The sequence below is a fragment of the Lycium barbarum genome, chromosome 8, assembly GCF_019175385.1.
Source record: "Lycium barbarum isolate Lr01 chromosome 8, ASM1917538v2, whole genome shotgun sequence".
Classification (NCBI taxonomy): Eukaryota; Viridiplantae; Streptophyta; class Magnoliopsida; order Solanales; family Solanaceae; genus Lycium; species Lycium barbarum.
The window spans coordinates 12,134,961-12,152,528 of record NC_083344.1 but is presented as its reverse complement, the minus strand read 5'-3'; positions in this window follow the sequence as shown (position 1 = coordinate 12,152,528).

The following is a 17,568-nucleotide window of genomic DNA, read 5'->3' as shown; positions in this document are numbered from 1 at the left end:
TCTGGAAAGCTAAAATTGCTTTTTTTTTTTTGGGAAAAAATTATTTTAGAGAGTTAGAGGTATTTAATGGATCATATGTCTATCATGATATTCTCAGGTTCTTTTCATTTTATTCCAATCTTAAATAAGATGATCTTTATTAGAGACTATTAGTTTATTTGACCAGATTTTTGGGAAGCCAATATTGCTTATTTTCTTTTCAAAAATATTTATTTTAGAGAGTTGAGGTGTTTGACTAAGCTTTTAAGGAAAAAATAAGTGCTTTTGAGTAGTAGCAGAAAGAGACAAAGCCAAATTTCTTAATTTATGAGTTCTAGATCATATTTCATTTTGCTCACTGAGTTCTGAATAGATTATTTAGTCATATTAATAATTTTTCAAACAAAAATATAGAGTTTGAATCAAAGTCGGTTCTACCGAACTTGTAGCTAACAGAATCCCTGTGACATAAGGCAAGTACTGGATTAGGCACCATATTGATAAACCGAACCAATATAAAATGTAGTGCTTAAAATTTTGAATTCAAGCCAATGCCATTTTTTTTTTTTTGGAGCTGAACCATAATTGGCTTTAATATGCGCTAGTAAGGTTAAAAATATCGTTTTGCGTGTCGAAGAGCATCACTTTGAATTGATAATAAGTATGCAATGTGTATTGGACGTGATTTAGGGACTAAGGATAACCCTCAGGCCAAACTAAGTTTGGGAACTACACGACGAAAAAAGTTTAATATGAATCGACAAGAAGTCTAACTTGAAATGATCACTATTCCCACCCTATAATGAGTTACGTTGTGATTTATATCAAATTATAGCTCTTTGAGTCTGGGTTCCAGTGCCAAAAAACGTTAGTCATTTTGACACGTAAAAAATGTTGTTGACGTTTTAATAAAAGGTGTCCAACTGAGAGAAAACTTGTACAACCTGCACAGCACGAGGTACAGCACACGCAAGCTGTTGGGCCTGTACAAGTAGCAGTCAGGAAGCAGCTTATTTGTGGAATTTTTGAGCTAGGGGCTTTGGTCTATGTAGAGAATTAGAGGTTAGGGGTTATCCTGCCAACTAAAGTAAGTTTTATACAGTGTTTTGAGATTAATTTACTCGATACCACATGAGTAGTTGAAAGTATTGATAGCATTTATTTCAAGTTCTGATGGTTGGAAGATTGATTTGCAAATCCTAATTTATGACATGAATAGTGTTCTTGAGATAACAGAGAAGATAATGAATAATGTTCGTCGAAATTAACATGTGAAATACAATGACTTAATGAAACAATTAACATGATTTTTAGTTAAATTAGAAGTGAACAAAGAAGAATCACTCTAATTAAATTTTTTGAATTGTTAATGAAATATGAATTTAAATGGAAAGAAATGCAAGCATGTTGAGAATTAAATTATTATGGGTTGATACAGATAAAAATGGGTTGTGCTTAAAGATTAAAGGTGACTAACTAAGTTTTCGCCAAAATAGAGGGATTGTGGAAACTGTCAAAATTGAGCAAAAGTATAAAACACTTGGTTAAATTAATTGGCGTCAATGCTATATGTTGTTGATGGATATGCGGATATGCATTCATTTATGTAGATTGAAGTTGTTTGGGTCGGTAGACTCTGTGCATTAACATTTGGAACTAACACTTAGTAAAGTAAAGCTACATTAAGATATATTGAGTTTTAAATCATCTTGTGAGTTTTCATACACTTTTTTCTTATGATTCAGTGGGACTCAGTGTTGCTTGATCAGAATTTGGCTATTGAGGTGGAGCCGAAAGTCATTTTAGACAGATAGGTTCGGAAGTTGAGATCGAAAGAAATAGCTTCTGTAAAAGCACAATGGAGGCATCATTTAGTTGAGAAGGCCACTAGACTGAGCTGGATATGCGATCTAGATATCCCCAACGTTTTGAGACCTCGGTATCTTTCTATCTTTCACTGTTCGAGGACGAACGCTTTCTTAAGTGGTATCTTATGTAACGACTGTTGACACCTAATTTTGGCCCTTCAATAATTTTATTATTATTTAGAGTTCTTGGATCTCAAACGGAGTGGAATATGTATTAAATAAACCAAAATGATTTTTACAAAATTATTTCAATAATATTTTGCCATTTCGTTTGGCAAAATTATGTCAAATATATATTGTGAGTCATTTAGTAGTATTTTGCATATTTTACCATTAATATTAAAGTGTTTGTCAAAATTAGTTCAAGACAATTATTCAATTAATTGTTTAAATTGTTAAACGACTAATTGACAAATATTTAACTCCGTTAATCCAAGAAAATTGATTAATTAAATAAAATTATCAATTACATCTCCATTTTACAACTTGCATAACTACATTTGCATTTTGTTTTCAAAATTGATTGCAATTAGTTGCATGAGTGAATTGAGGCTATAATTGAAATAGGCAATTAATTGCTATGTGTTAATTTTGAATACATTTGAAATAGCCAATTGCATGTTAAGGGTTAATTAAAGTTATAGGTTCAATTAGTAGTCATCGTATGCAAATGACCATGGTCAATTAGTTTTAATTTGGTCGTAATTGAATTGTTTAATTAATGAACATCTTTAATTTGGGCTATTTATTAAAATTGGCATACCCGCCCCTCCGTCTATACATATGTATCCCCGAATATACATGAACATACGTGCATATACATGTATATCATGTGTGTGTGTGTGTTTATATATATATATATATATATATATATATATATATATATATATATATATATATATATATATATATATATATATATATATATATATATACACGTCGACTTGGGCCCCCTTTCTTTCCTTTTAAAATCGGCCAGGCCTAGTCCAAATAGGACCAAACCCAGCTCAATCATCCCACTTTAACAAACATATACACGGACAGACCAAACAGACCTCAAAGGTCTTATGCAATGAGAAATAAGGGTTTCTCGGTGAAACCCTAGCCGCTGCTTGTTCCCTTTCTCTTTCCTCCGTCATCGTTGCCATTTTGGGCAAAAGTGTAACATCCCGTAAATCCGTATAGAGTGTGAAAGCATTGTATGAGTCCTTTGGAACCTTATATGTTGGGTTATGTGCATGGCTTTAGGCTAAAGACCCAAAAGGAGATGGTCAAAATGAAAATTCTCTACAATTTCACGAAAAGGAGGTTTGACGGTCGTCCTTTGTACCGTTGTTCTGGTCGACGCCCTGTCCTTTGCACCGTCGATTGTGAGGAAGAGAAAGTTGCTCACTGGAAATTTCATGACTTTGACGGAGCAGATCGACGCTTCGTCGATCTGTTCGACGCTCCGTCATTTGTACCGTCGAATTGACCTAGCAGAAAGGCCATTCGACAGAGCAGATCGACGCTCCGTCCTTTGTGCCTGGCGGGCTGAAGTTATATAAGTTGAAAATTTTTAGTTTTTCTTCCATTCTTTTCACTCTAAAAAACCCTAAGGACGAAAATATCTCTTTAGGGCTCCAACACTAAGGTAAGAACATCTTAATCATTGATTATCAATCCTAACAACAAACCCATGATTCTTAACATGATTCTTGTGACTAAAACCTAGGGTTTGCAACATAATTCTTCCTAAAGTGATTCAAGCTAGGGTTTGGGTGTTCTTCACTAGGAAAGTGAATTGTTAAACTTTGTTTAACACACTAAGGTATGTCTCTCTTTTAAAAACCTTATCATTGATATACGTTTTCTTCTCAAAGGTTCTTTATTGAATAACAAGGTGAACTTCTCATGCAAAACCCTAATTCATGTCTTTGCTTGTGGTTGGTGTGCGTGAGGGGACAAGCCCACATTAAACCTTGATTGTATTATCCTCTATATACGTATATGGAATCATAATCGTTTTCTTCTATAAGAGATGATTAGTGATGATGGTTAATTGTTGGTATTGATGACTTTACAAAGAAACTAAGACAAATGAATCTTGTCTAAAGAAGTGAAAACGTTTTCAACATTATCTATGAAATTATGGACTTTCGTAATGGCATAATGAACTTTAATGCTATTTGATGGTGTGATTACTTTGAGATAAATTGTGAATCGGTTTCTATGCTATGAACTTTGTTGTTGTTTTTGGCCTAGCTACTCAGGAGGAAGGGTAGCCACTGTGGATCCTAGTGTGATAATGCCTAGCCATTCGGGAGGAAGAGTGGCCACTTCTGGGTTCGCTACCTGGGGTGTGATTATACCTAGCTATTCGGGAGGAAGGATAGCCACCGTTGAATTTCATATTCCGGTGTGGTGCGCTATGACAAGGGAGCCTCTATGGTCACCTCTTCAATGTGCTTGATTCTTAGGGATGTATTGGAATGTGTGATATTCTTATTTTCTCATGGAATTGTTGTTGCTAATTATGATCAATTAAAAGGCATATTTGAATTGTACCTTGACAAGAGGCCTTATAATCGGTTTTGATAGTTCTTATTGTGATACACAAACTGAATAATTGTTCTTACACTTGTTTCACATGATTTTCAGGACTGATTTCTGTATGTATTATTGTACCTTATTTTCATATTGCTTGTTGTTCCCGAGGCACTCAATGAGTACGAAGTACTCAGGCATACCATTGTTGTTTTTGATGGTATGTTAGGTAACGGTGAAGAGCAGGTTCTTGATACTCCGGGCGTTTAGGAAGGACTTGCGGTTGCTGCTGATTTGGTGAGCCCACACATTCATTCGTGGGACACCATATATATTTAATTCCATTTATTTATATTAGTTTTCGGGCTGCGTCCCGATGAGTTAGACATTTATTCCTTATTCTTAGAAGCTCCTTTAGTATATATTCGAATGTGGGTAGAAGAAGAGTGGTTGTTTAACTCTTTTGGGCACACTATCACGTTTTGGCTGAATTATTTAAATTATAAAGACTTTCGCTGATTTAATTCATATATTCTTGATTTGCTACATTTATTTTATAAAGTGTTGGAGGCGAATATTGAACCTAGCGGGTTCAAGTGTTATTATTGTGTTGTTTAGGTTCTTCCGATGTTGTTCATGACATCGGATGCCGGTCACGTCTAGGGTGGGTTTTGGGGCGTGACAAAAAGGTCCTGTGGACAACACCTTTTGTAGACCTGGCATGGCTGATTGTTAATGTTTGCCTTCTCTCTCCACTGTAACACAACCACGCAAGGTATAACCTTCCCTTTTGTTGCTTGTCTGAAAATTTGCGGTCAAACAAGTATAAATCTTAATTTTTTTGTCTTATTTCAATTTGAATACTCGAATTTCATTGGTTGTGGTTGATTTGACGGGGAGACCAAGAGGATGTTTCCTCCCAATTCGATTATTCCACATCAAAAATTAGGGCAAGGGTTTCAGATTTGGGGTTATATATAAAGAACCCTATACTTCACAATTTGAACATACCGACACTGAGATATACTCACTAGAATCTATTAAGAGCAAAAAATACTCAAATTACCTAGGGTTTTAGCCTTTGGAAGAGACCTTTAACTATTTGAGTTTTACTAATAAAAATTAATTGTCTTATTAGTTGCAAACCTAGTAGGTGTAACGACCCGTTTGGTCGCTATAGCCCTTATGACGCATTTAGCCCCGTTGATCCTTCCTCGAACCCTATTAGTACGATTTTGACCCACGGGGATGGGTGGCATGGTTCCCGATGTAGTCGAGGGAGATTTATGATGACTTTTGTGAAATAGAGCCTTAAAGTGAAAAACTTTTGACCAGAAGTTGACTTGTGAGTAAACGGACCTTTTTCGGAAATCTGTCAATTTCGTGAGGCTCGAAGGGTCGATTATGACTTAGTGGGGTGTTCGGTTCTATTCCCGAGGCACTCGAGTGCGTTCTGGGTTATTGGCTGGAAAACTAGTCTTAGGCCATTGGGTGTTGACCTGGTCAAATAGACCCACGTTGGTAATTCCGAGACCACGAGTGAGTCCGTAGCGTATTTTTATGTATGATAGCATGTCTGATTTGTATCTGGGAGGTCTCGGGCGATTGTTGGATTTTGGGATTGTGTTAGTGAAAAACCAGAAGTTTTTTGGTGTCTCATACCTGTCATAGCGCCTTCTCTTTCACGGTAGCGGACCCGCCTTGACGAGGCCAGGTCTGCTATGGAAAGTATGTGTGTTTCGTAGCAAGGCACTATAGCGAAAAAGGATCCACTTTAGCGCTCTCGCAGTAGCGTGTGAGAGGTCGTTGGCGCGGGCTCGGTTTAGCAGACTCGTGACTGCTGCAGCGGACGACGTGGACCAGATTCTGTTTAGTGCCTAGTTAAAACCCTTCATTTCCTATCCCTTCATTTATTGTTCTTAAGCATCTTTGAGGTGATTTGAACTAGATTTCTCTTGAGGGTAAGTTCTCTAACCTAGATTTCATTCATCTACTTTCCTTAAGCATGAATCCATGATAGAAAATCTATAGAACTTAAGAAGGAAGATGGGTTTGATGTGTATTTCATTATTTGAGTTTTACTTTTTCTAAATGAGATTTGTTGGTAGATTTGAGTAATCTAAGCATGGAATTTGATGAACTAGTGACTAATAGGCTGGAATCTTCCATTTATGTTGATGAATTGAAAGTTTGAAAGTTTGAAAGTTAGAGTTTATACCCAAATTGGGGGTTTACACTTGAATGACCAAAATGACCTAATCTTGAGTTAATTTAGCAATTGAAGAGTAGAATTGAGCATCTAGAACGTTGGGTTATCAATTTCAACTTTGAATACTCGTTTTACCCTTATGGGCCCGTTTTCCCCCTTTTCCATAGTTGATTTGGATTTGAACGATGTATAGCAATATGGGTATCGTTGTTTCTTATTTCTAACTTAGAATTCGATAATGGATAGACTTTGAGTACTTAGAGGCTCTCCGGAAAGGCAAAGCATAGGTTTCATTGTTCATGGCTTCAGCTCGGCAGCCAGGTAGGTTACGACTTACCTTTCAGTTAGACTCCAGTTAGTAAAGCGTATGTAAGAGTTAGATATTAGTAGGGAAATAATGCTAGGCCTTCGGGTGTGGAGTTGAGATGGAGTTCTATTAGGTTGGTTGCTGTTGATTGTGGGCTTGTCGCCTTGTTGTTGTGATTAGGCTTGTTGCCTTATTTGTTATGTTGTGACTTGCTTATCCAATCATCTCTCTTTATTATGTCGCTTATCATCAGAAAGAGGGAGAATTATGAGATTAGTCTTGAGTTTGATGTGTGCTTATGATAAGACATGAGTCAGATCCTTTTTACAATTTATTGTCGATTATGATATCATGTATGGCATACATACTCTTTTCTCAATGATACGTTGATGTGAACATTATAACTTGGTACTGATGATGATGAGTGAGAAAATGGAGCATTTTGGTGACAAAAGACTTAGTTGTGAGGTGCACTTGTGATAAGGCACGAATGAGGTCTTGATTATGATTTACTGATGGTAACTCTGTTATGCAAGATTTGATACCACTTGTGGTGTTTGTTATCTACATAGCATATTCATTTGCATTGATGGCACTGATTGCTCATTCCTGCATTCATACATGATGGAAATTGTTTGGAAGTGATTGATGAAAGACTTATGGCTACTATGAGACAAAATGTGTATCCGTGATCCGAGGTCTGTTCCGGTGAGGAAGGTATATGGGCACGTGATCCGAGGTCTGTTCTGGAGCTAGTGGTACATGGATGCAATGGGTCCCCCGTGGGTCATGACTGTCGAGGCGTGGAGGTATTCCGCCCGGAGCATGTGTGTACGGAGATTAAATTGTCCACTGCATTGCATCGTACAAGCATTCATATTACATCCATTCACACTTCTGATTCTGGTTGTGGTATCTATTGTATTTCTTGGTGCGTTTCAGTCTTGATTCTTTGGTTGTTCACTCATTTGAGATGCAGCATGCTTGTTAAACACTTACCTAGACACTTGATAGATTTGAGGACTAGAGGTCCCGCCTAGGCTATGACTGTAGACTACTGCGATCTAGTGTGGTTCACATTACTGTAAGTCTTACGTGGATGTGCTTAGTGATTACTTCATTCTCACACTTCATGGATTTGGACGTGATACTTCTATACTTGAGTTGTTGCTCTTGGACTGTGTTGTGAAACCTTTTGCTTGGACTGTCATTAGAAATATTGCCTGGACTTGCTAAATTGGGGAGTAGAAGCTTCACCTAGGCTATGACTGTTATTATCGGGGACTTACTATGATTCTGATAACTTAGTAATATTGTGGAATGCTTAATCGCCTACTTGTTATGTCTTTCTTTTATAAATACGAATTAACTATTATCGGCCTATGATGCATACTTAGTACGTGTTGTTTGTACTGATGCTACCTTGCTACACTCCTTTTTAGGGTGTAGAGTGTGTGATAGGTTCTATTTCTGATCCTCAAAAGTGTTTCCTGAGACGGTGTTGTTGGAGATTTAGGGTGAGCTACTGCCAGATCTGCAGCCCCAGTTTCCATTTTTCGTATACTTGTCATCTACTTGCAGACAGTATTCCTTTTGATGTTATGAGCCTTGTATGGCAACATTCAAATAGTTCATATTATATATTCAGATCTATGTGTTTATTAGTAGCTCTTGTGCTGACTTAGAACAAATGCCTTAGGTAAAAGATGTTTTCCGCACTTATTCTCTTTTATTTGATATTGAGATTTATTATTATTTACATTGTTATTCCGCATTTATAGTTTGTATGTTGGGTAAAGAAAGGGTTCACCCACTAGGAGGAATGGCGTGGGTGCCCGCACGATCAGTGATTTGGGTTGTGCCAAGTTGGTATCAGAGCCCTAGGTTACCTGGTCTATAAGTTCGAGAGCATGTCTAGTATAGTCTTGCGGATCGGTGCGATGAGCTCCGTACTTATCTGCGAGAGGCTATAGGATATTTAGGAAACTTCCAATTCTTTCATTCCTTCGTGCTACTTCATTCAAATAGGTCTCTGAATATCTTTGTCTTATTCTCTCTCGAATGGTGGAAGCTCGTTCTTAAATTCTTATGCGAACGGTTTGTTTTTAAAGTGTTGTGGTATGGTACGAGACGTGTCATCCTGATTCAGACGCATGGCCAAGTTCAGTCTCTAGCTAGGGCTGAGGATTCAATTGTGTGGGAACATGGTTAAGACTCGTTTGTTGTAGGGGTTTTCATGAGAAATGGGAGAGATGGTACAAAGGGTCAACATTTCGGCAGAGGCAGCGTATTAGATGAAAATATGTGGGGATGAGTGTAAGTTTGGTAAGGACCATCGGGTTTGGCAAAAGGATAGTGACCACGTGTAATAAAGAAGAGAAGTTGAGAATAAGGACATGAATGACGACTTTTGTGGAAAGCGTGTAGTGAAGTAAGATTTCTTAGGGTTTATTGGTAAGAGTATTTTTGTGTTATGGGACGGAGGTGTAAGGAAGAGGATTTGGATAGATACCTCTCCAGTATTAGGAAGGGAACAATTGGTATCTGACGTGCTTGTTAGGATAAGGTTGCAATTGGTACGAGAGTGGATTTTGTATTCAGTCAGAGAAACTTAAGTTGGGCTTCGACATGACTATATGCTTGTGGTTTGTGGGTTCCTCCAGGGAAATGCTTATCAGTTCAAGATCGGAAAGCAAGGATACTTGTGATAAGTGGAGACTTGAGATATTGGGCAGCTGTGGTCCTGGTCCTTCAATAAAGAGTATGTTCGTCGGGTCTTCGTGTTTAGAGGAATGGTAAGGATATCGTGGAAGCAAGAGCTAGTTTATTGGAGACTTATGTTGCAATCATAAATGGTAGAATAGACATAAGGGTTTAGTGTTGAGTTGGTATATTTGGTTATGCCGTGGGCTAATGGGAGCCAGTAGGTGACTAGTAAGGATGGCTTTAGTGTTGGACGAGTGTGAAGTTTTGGTACTCAAGGAGGTATCGAGTGTTATATCTAATTTTTTATTAGGGTTGAGAGATTTGTACCTGTTATGTAAGTTTCGGTTAACTCCTGCTATTACTGGTGTTGCTACTCAGTTAAGTTGATCAAATGAAAGGAATAATCGCGCGACTGGTTAGAGGTGTTCTAGTTCGACAATTGGGATGTTCGAAGTGATAAATCAATGATGAGGTTTGAATTAATTCGAGTTGTGAAGAACATTTCAGAATTTGAGCAAAGGTACCTTGGTGGAGATACGTGGGGACATTAGTAGGACTATGCATGTGATACGCTGGATTGAGAAAGTATTCAATTTCAGAGTTGAGTGAGTTAAGGAAACTCTAGTGTGTATAGTGTGTGGCATGCTACTATCTCCATGGTTGACTCGGTTAGTTTGCAGGACTTATGAGTATGCAACATACTATTGAGTGGTTCAAGTAATGGTAAGACGATAGCGGTGTATGTGAACTGATAGAAATTAAGGAATTGAAAAGTCAAGAAAACGTATAGTTGATTGAGAATCGATAAGAAAGAGGTACATCTTTGGGATTACTTAGGTAAGTATGGATTGTGGTGTTGTTTTATTGGATATTTCAGATGGGGTGTGATTGTTAAGTATGCTTAAAGAAGGTAGTCTACAAAAATAGACTAAGTGATATGACAGAGGTTCGTGAGGTTTCGTGATCAGCGACTAGTGATAAGCAAATTTCAGGTAACCGACATGTTAAGGCTTATGAAAGTGGCTGGTGTGGTACATAGTTGGATAATTTCATAACACTCTTCAGTAGGTGAGTTAGTGTGTTTTAAGAGAAAGAAATTGTGGAAATCCTTATTATGTGAAGCCTAGAGTTATATTTTTGAGATGAGACTGTATTTGTGATAGTATATTATGTTGCAAGTGATATTGACTGGATAGCTTGGGTGAGCACTTTTGGATATTAAGGACTTGGGAGTAGTTGCGTGAGGTTTAAAGCGGTAGTTGTAAGATTTGATACTCTCAGAATTGTTATGGCCATACCTAGGTGTTACAAAGGGAGATTCGATGGTTAAAAGGGGTATTATATGAGGCTACAAGTTTTGCATCGAAATTTGGGGATGTATCAGATTTACGTATCGGGTAAAGGTTGAGAAATATGAAGATTCCAATCATAAGGTATAGTTCTTCGGCACTAAGTTGACAACTTGGATAGGACTCTGCTTTTGGACTCGAGGGTGATAGACATGATTGATTAGATGTGAGGAAAAGATTAGAATTGGTCGCCACAGATATGTGATAGGACTGTGATTGGTTTCAGAAAGTTGGAGTCAATTCGAGTGACTATCAGTGGTATTCAGGGGTTGTGCATTCATTCCGGGTTAGGATCATTCGATTAGAGCTTGATGGACTATGTTTATATTCCCAGAAGGACTTATGGGTTTCCTAGCAAATCACCTTTACGAATTCGATGAGTTTCAGTACAAATTTGAGGTATGGCAGGTTTACCGAGCTTCATCAGGTTTTGCGAGTGGAATTGATGATATTTTATCGAGAGCAGCTACTCGGACAGATGTAATGGTTTATGTCGATACTTGGTAATGATTTTAGGAGGTACTATGGTTGCGAGAGGTCTTTAGAGTGGTCAGATGGTTTCCTACGGGCTTGGCTCGGCGAGGTATTCAGTGGTATGCTTCTTGTATTATGATTTGAAGGTTTAAGAAGACTTGGAACTAGCGAAGTCGGCTATGAGCAAGATTAATTTTATGGAATTGCTCAGAGTTGCTCTAATAAAGCAAGAATTCTTTTCTGGCAAGAGTAAGTCATGGTTTAGGGCTTGTGTTTATGTGTTTCAAAAAAATTGTGGTGCGAAGAATGACTTCAGAAGGGTGAAGGAAATGTTAGCGGAATCAGAATATCTTCCCGGTTAAGAGTGGGCCATGAATGTGTCTATATCTAAAGGTTTGTGTTGTTTTGGTAAATGTTTGTGGGGCCTATCGATTTCATTCTGAAGTAGGGTTATGTCGAATCAGAAAATTCCAGCAAAAGCAGTTCTTATATTCGAGAATCAGTTGGGAGAGAACTTGGAATATGGAAATATGAAAATTGGGTCTTTTAGCTAAGTTAAAAAAAGTTTTGACTGATAAGATAAACGGGCAGAGATTTTGGCTAACTTCGTGCCGTGAAGGCTTCTGTGTTGTTATATTAATGATTCCTTGGTTACCGTCAGCTTCCATACTCTTTTTCTTCGTTTGAGGACGAACGATTATTTAATTGGTATCTAATGTAACGACCCGTTTGGTCATTTTAGCTCTTTTGACCTATTTACCCCCGTTGACCCTTCCCCGAGCCCTATTAGTACGATTTTGACCTGCAGGAATGGGTGGCACAATCCCCGAGGTATTCAGGTTAGATTTATGATGATTTTTGTGAAATAGAGCCTTAAAGTGAAAAATCATTGACCAGAAATTGACTTGTGAGTAAACAGACCTTTTTCAGAAATATATTGATTCTATGATGTCCAGAGGGTCGATGATGATTTGGTGGGATGTTCGGTTCGATTCTCGAGGCACTCGGGAACATTTTGGGTTATTGGTTTGAAAATTGGTCTTAGGCCATTGGGTGTTGACCCGGTCAAATAGACCTCCATTGGTAATTCTGAGACCACGGGTGAGTCCGTAGCGTGTTTTTATGTATGATTGCATGTCTGATTTTTATCCCGGAGGTCTCGGCCGATTGTCGAATTTTGGGATTGCGTTAGTGAAAAGCCAGAAGGTTTCTAGTGTCTGATACCCGCCGTAGTGCCTTTCCTTAGCGAGGCCAGGTCCGCTGTGGCGAGTATGTGTGTTTCGTAGTGAGGCACAACAGTGGACAAGGATCTGCTGTAGCGGTCTCACGGTAGCATGTGAGTGTTCGCTGGCACGGGCCCGTTATAGCGGACGACGAGGACCAGATTCTATTTAGTGCCTTGCTAAAACCCTTCATTTCCTATCCCTTCATTTATTGTTCTTAAGCATCTTTGAGGCGATTTGAGGAGGTTTCAACCAGATTTCTGTTGAGGGTAAGTTCTGTAACCTAGATCTCATTCATCTACTTTCCTTAAGCATGAATCCATGATAGAAAATCTATAGAACTTAAGAAGGAACATGGGTTTGATGTGTATTTCATTATTTGAGTTTTACTCTTTCTAAAAGGGATTTGTTGGTGGATTTGAGTAATCTAAGCATGGAATTTGATGAACTAGTGACTAATAGGCCGGAATCTACCATTTAAGTTGATGAAGTGAAAGTTTGAAAGTTAGGGTTTATACCCAAATTGGGGGTTTTGACTTGAATGATGAAATTGACCTAATCTTGAGTTAATTTAGCAATTGAAGACTAGAATTTAATTGGGTTACCAGTTTCACCTTTAAAATACCTCTTTTACCCTTATGGGCCTGTTTTCCCCCCCTTTTTCGTAGTTGATTTGGAGTTGAACAAAGTATATCAATATGGGTATCATTGTTTCTTATTTCTACCTTAGAATTTGATAATGGATATAATTTAAGTACTTGGAGGCTCTCTGGAAAGGCAAGTTACAGGTTTGATTGTTCGTGGCTCCATCTTGACAGCCATGTAGGTTACGGCTTACCTTTCGGTTAGGCTCACGTTAGTGAAACATATGTAGGATTTAGATATTGATGGGGAAAGCATGATAGGCCTTCGGATATGGAGTTGGGATGGAATTCTATTAGGCTGGTTGCTGTTGATTGTGGGCATGTCGCCTTGTTGTTATGATTGGGCTTGTTGCCTTGTTGTTGTGATTGGGATTGTCGCCTTATTTGTTATGTTGTGACTTAATTATGCATTCGTCTCTCTTTATTATGTCGCCTATCATCAGAAAGAGGGAGAATTATGAGATTAGGCTTGAATTTGATGTCTGCTTATGATAAGACATGGGTGAGATCCTTTTTACGATTTATTGTCGATTATGATATCTTGTATGGCATACATTCTCATTTCCCCATGATACATTGATGTGAACATTATGACTTGGTACTGATGACGATGAGTGAGAAAATGGAACCTTTTTTTGACAAAAGACTTAGTTGTGAGGTGTACTTGTGATTAGGCACAAATGCGGTGTTGATTATGATTTACTGATGGTAATAATATTATGAAAGATTTGATACCACTTATGGTGTTTGTGATCTTCATAGCGTATTCATTTGCATTGATTGCCCTGATTCCTCATTCATGCATTCATACATTCATACATAATGGAAATGGTTCTGAAGTGATTGATGAAAGACTTTTGGCAACTATGAAAGAAAATATGGCATGCACCTTTGAGGAAAGTATAATGTGTATCCGTGATCCGAGGTCTGTTCTAGAGCGGAAGGTATATGGCTTCGTGATCCGAGGTCTGTTCCGGAGTGAGTGGTACATGGATGCCATGAGTACCCTGCGGGTCATGACTGTCGAGGCGTGGAGGTATTCCGCCCGGAGTATGTGTGTATGGAGATTACATTGGCCATTGCATCGCATCGTACATGCATTCATAATACATCCATTCACACCTCTGATTCTGGTTGTGGTATTTATTGTAATGCTTGGTGCGTTTCAGTCTTGATTCTTTGGTTGTTCACTCATTTGAGATGTTGTGTGCTTGTTAAACACTTACCTAGACACTTGATAGATTCGAGTACTAGAGGTCCCGCCTAGGCTATGGCTGTAGATTACTGCGATCTAGTGTGGTTCACATTACTGAAGGTCTTACGTGGATGTGCTTAGTGATTACTTCATTCTCACACTACATGGATTTGGACGTGATACTTCTATACCTGAGTTGTTGCTCTTGGACTGTGTTGTGAAACCTTATTTGGACTGTGTTTAGAAATCTTGCCTGGACTTACTAAATTGGGGAGTAAAAGCTTCACCTAGGCTATTGCTGTTATTATCGGGGACTTACTATGATTCTGATCACTTAGTAATATTGTGGAAATCTTAATTTCCTACTTGTTATGTCTTTCTTTTATATATGCAAACTAACTGTTGTTAGCCTATGATTGCTACTCAGTACGGGCTGTTTGTACTGATGCAACCTTGCTACACTCCTTTTCGGAGTGTGTGACAGGTTCTATTTATGATCCTCGAAAGTGTTTCCCGAGACGGTGTTGTTGGAGACTTAGGGTGAGCTACTGCTAGATCTGCAACCCGAGTTTACATTTTTCATATAGTTTTCATCTGCTTCAAGATTTATTATTATTTACGTTGTTCTTCTGCATTTATAGTTTTTATGTTGGTTAAGGGAAGGGTTCGTCCACCAGGAGGGATGGCGTGGGTGCCCGCACAATAAGTGATTTGGGTCGTGACAGTGGGATTAATTTAAACTAATACACATTAGGCTAAGTTTATTGACTAATCAGCCTGATAGCTTCAATATACAAGCAACCTCACTATAAACCTATCATCTTGAACCATAACTGTATGACTCTTGGGTTGGATATGATTGTTATATATATTTCTTGGTGGATCAGTGATGCTATTTAAGTGTGGTTTTGATCTAAATCCTAGCCAGCATGCATTGATTTGTTTATGTCATGATTAATGTACTAACTAACTATAGGATTAACATAATCTAAATAGTTGTATTAAGTTCAACAAGTCTGATGTATTCATGTTAAGTATCAGCTTGCGTACTAAAGGATTTTAAAGCCTATGAGTTATCTTTAATTGAGAAGGGTGATTATGATATCAATACCTTAATGAGTAGTTGTTATCTATCTTGTTTGACTGAGTTTTATAATAAAAGCATGTCTATGTATTCAAATGGCCATTATCTGTTTATATGTGAATGTGTTTTATTTGTTTTAATAAGTTAAGAGGGTTGGTTGGTTAGGGATTGAAAATCTGAGGTGTTTAGGAGCTTAAAAGATTAGATGATTGCCCTATCATAGTAAATTGAACTGGTGATGTATGAAGGTTAAACAAATTACACTGTTATTGTGAATATCTAATTATAAAAGCTTAAGAGGCTGTCACTTGATCTGTGAAGGCAAGGGAAGTGACTTGCCTAGGGCTAGAGAAGGTTTAGGTAGGGCTTTGAGTTATGCTCAGCCTGGTACTACCTAGCTTAGGCTACTGGTGTTCCTTTTCATGCCCTTGAAACATTATGGGACCCTCTGTAAGTTGTATAAGTATAAAGGAGAGGATGGTTCCTGTTTTTGTGCATGCTTTGAGTTAACATGATGTTCCATTTAGTCTATTTGAACTCTGATCCACTGCTCCCTCTGTTTGTATGCTATGTTTGAAATGCTAAACCAAGATGCAAGCCCATATTGACATATGAAGCATCTCTTATGCCCTTCCCTGGTTTGTTTTGAATTTCCAATGTGTGTTTCCCCTTTTAGCTCCCTTAATACTATCACAAGTGAATATGTTGAGTAGTTGTGTCATGTCCCTTATATATAGATGTGAACACATGAGTTAGGCTATCCGAGTTGATTGAAGTGTTGCATTTTTTTTACTGTATTGTATCTTTCCTTCTCTTCCTTTGTTATTTCCTATGACTTTCTATAGGAGATGCTGGGTGAGACTATGTTGACATGAGCTTCTTGTTTTAGAAATGCCCCTTTACTATTTTCCATGGTAGCATGAATATTTTGTTGGCTTGTTTGAAGTTTTGAACTACTAAGACACCCACCTCTACACCACTGGGTATTAATATGGTCACATTAAAAGGATATGTTATATGTGTGAGCCTATATCTTTAGTATGTGGGCCACTGCTTTGTAATGAAGACATGCTAGAATTTCTTTTAACAAATGTATGAGTTAAGTGTGTATCAAATGCATCATGTCATTTGTATATCTAGTGTAGATTGAACATGAAACTCCTTTGCTTTTCTTTCCACCCCCTCCCCCTATTTGTTCTGTGTTGTTACTGCAAGATATGCACAAAATATCTTGTATACTGATTGTATATCTTGTGTATTGACTGTATATCATGTTATACTTATTATATATCAGATAAATTGTTTGATTTCAAATACATATTGGAAGGAATAATTGGGCCTGCCTTTGTTCACCTTCCTTAACAAAATTTATTTCGGCTTAACCTTTAAGTGCAACCATTTTGAGCCTTGTTTTTAATATTGCTAGTTGTGTCTATTTTATATTGGGCTTCTGTCCTTGCCTTTCTCTTATTTTCTTAGATTATTTGGGCCTGTCATTCTTGTGTTCTCAGATAATTGCTTTTCTTATGCATATGGGAATTATACATGATAGATATATATGCATAAATACGACCATGTTTTGAGTATTTCCTATCTCTTATCTATGCTCTAATAGTAATAAGTCAAGGTGCTCTCTAACTATATTCTTCTTTTTCCCCTCCTTTGTCTTGCATGGAAAATACGACATGGGCCACTCGGGCAATTCCTTCATGATCCACTGTTGGGCCAGAGGCCCAACGTTTCTATTCTTTCCATCTAGTCCGAATGAACAAAAAAGCATAGAAGGCCTAACCATGGGTGAAAATGGCAACTAGTGGGCTTCGGTAGGCCCACTAGCCTAACCTTTCTCTTCTTCATATTTTAGTATATCAATTTGTATATTGTTGTATATGTAAACAAAATATTGTATGATTATTGATACCCCAATGGTTAGGACTTAGGAATTTCACGTAGAAGTTTAGGATCATCATCAAATGATTTTCAAACTTGACTTAACAAAAGATA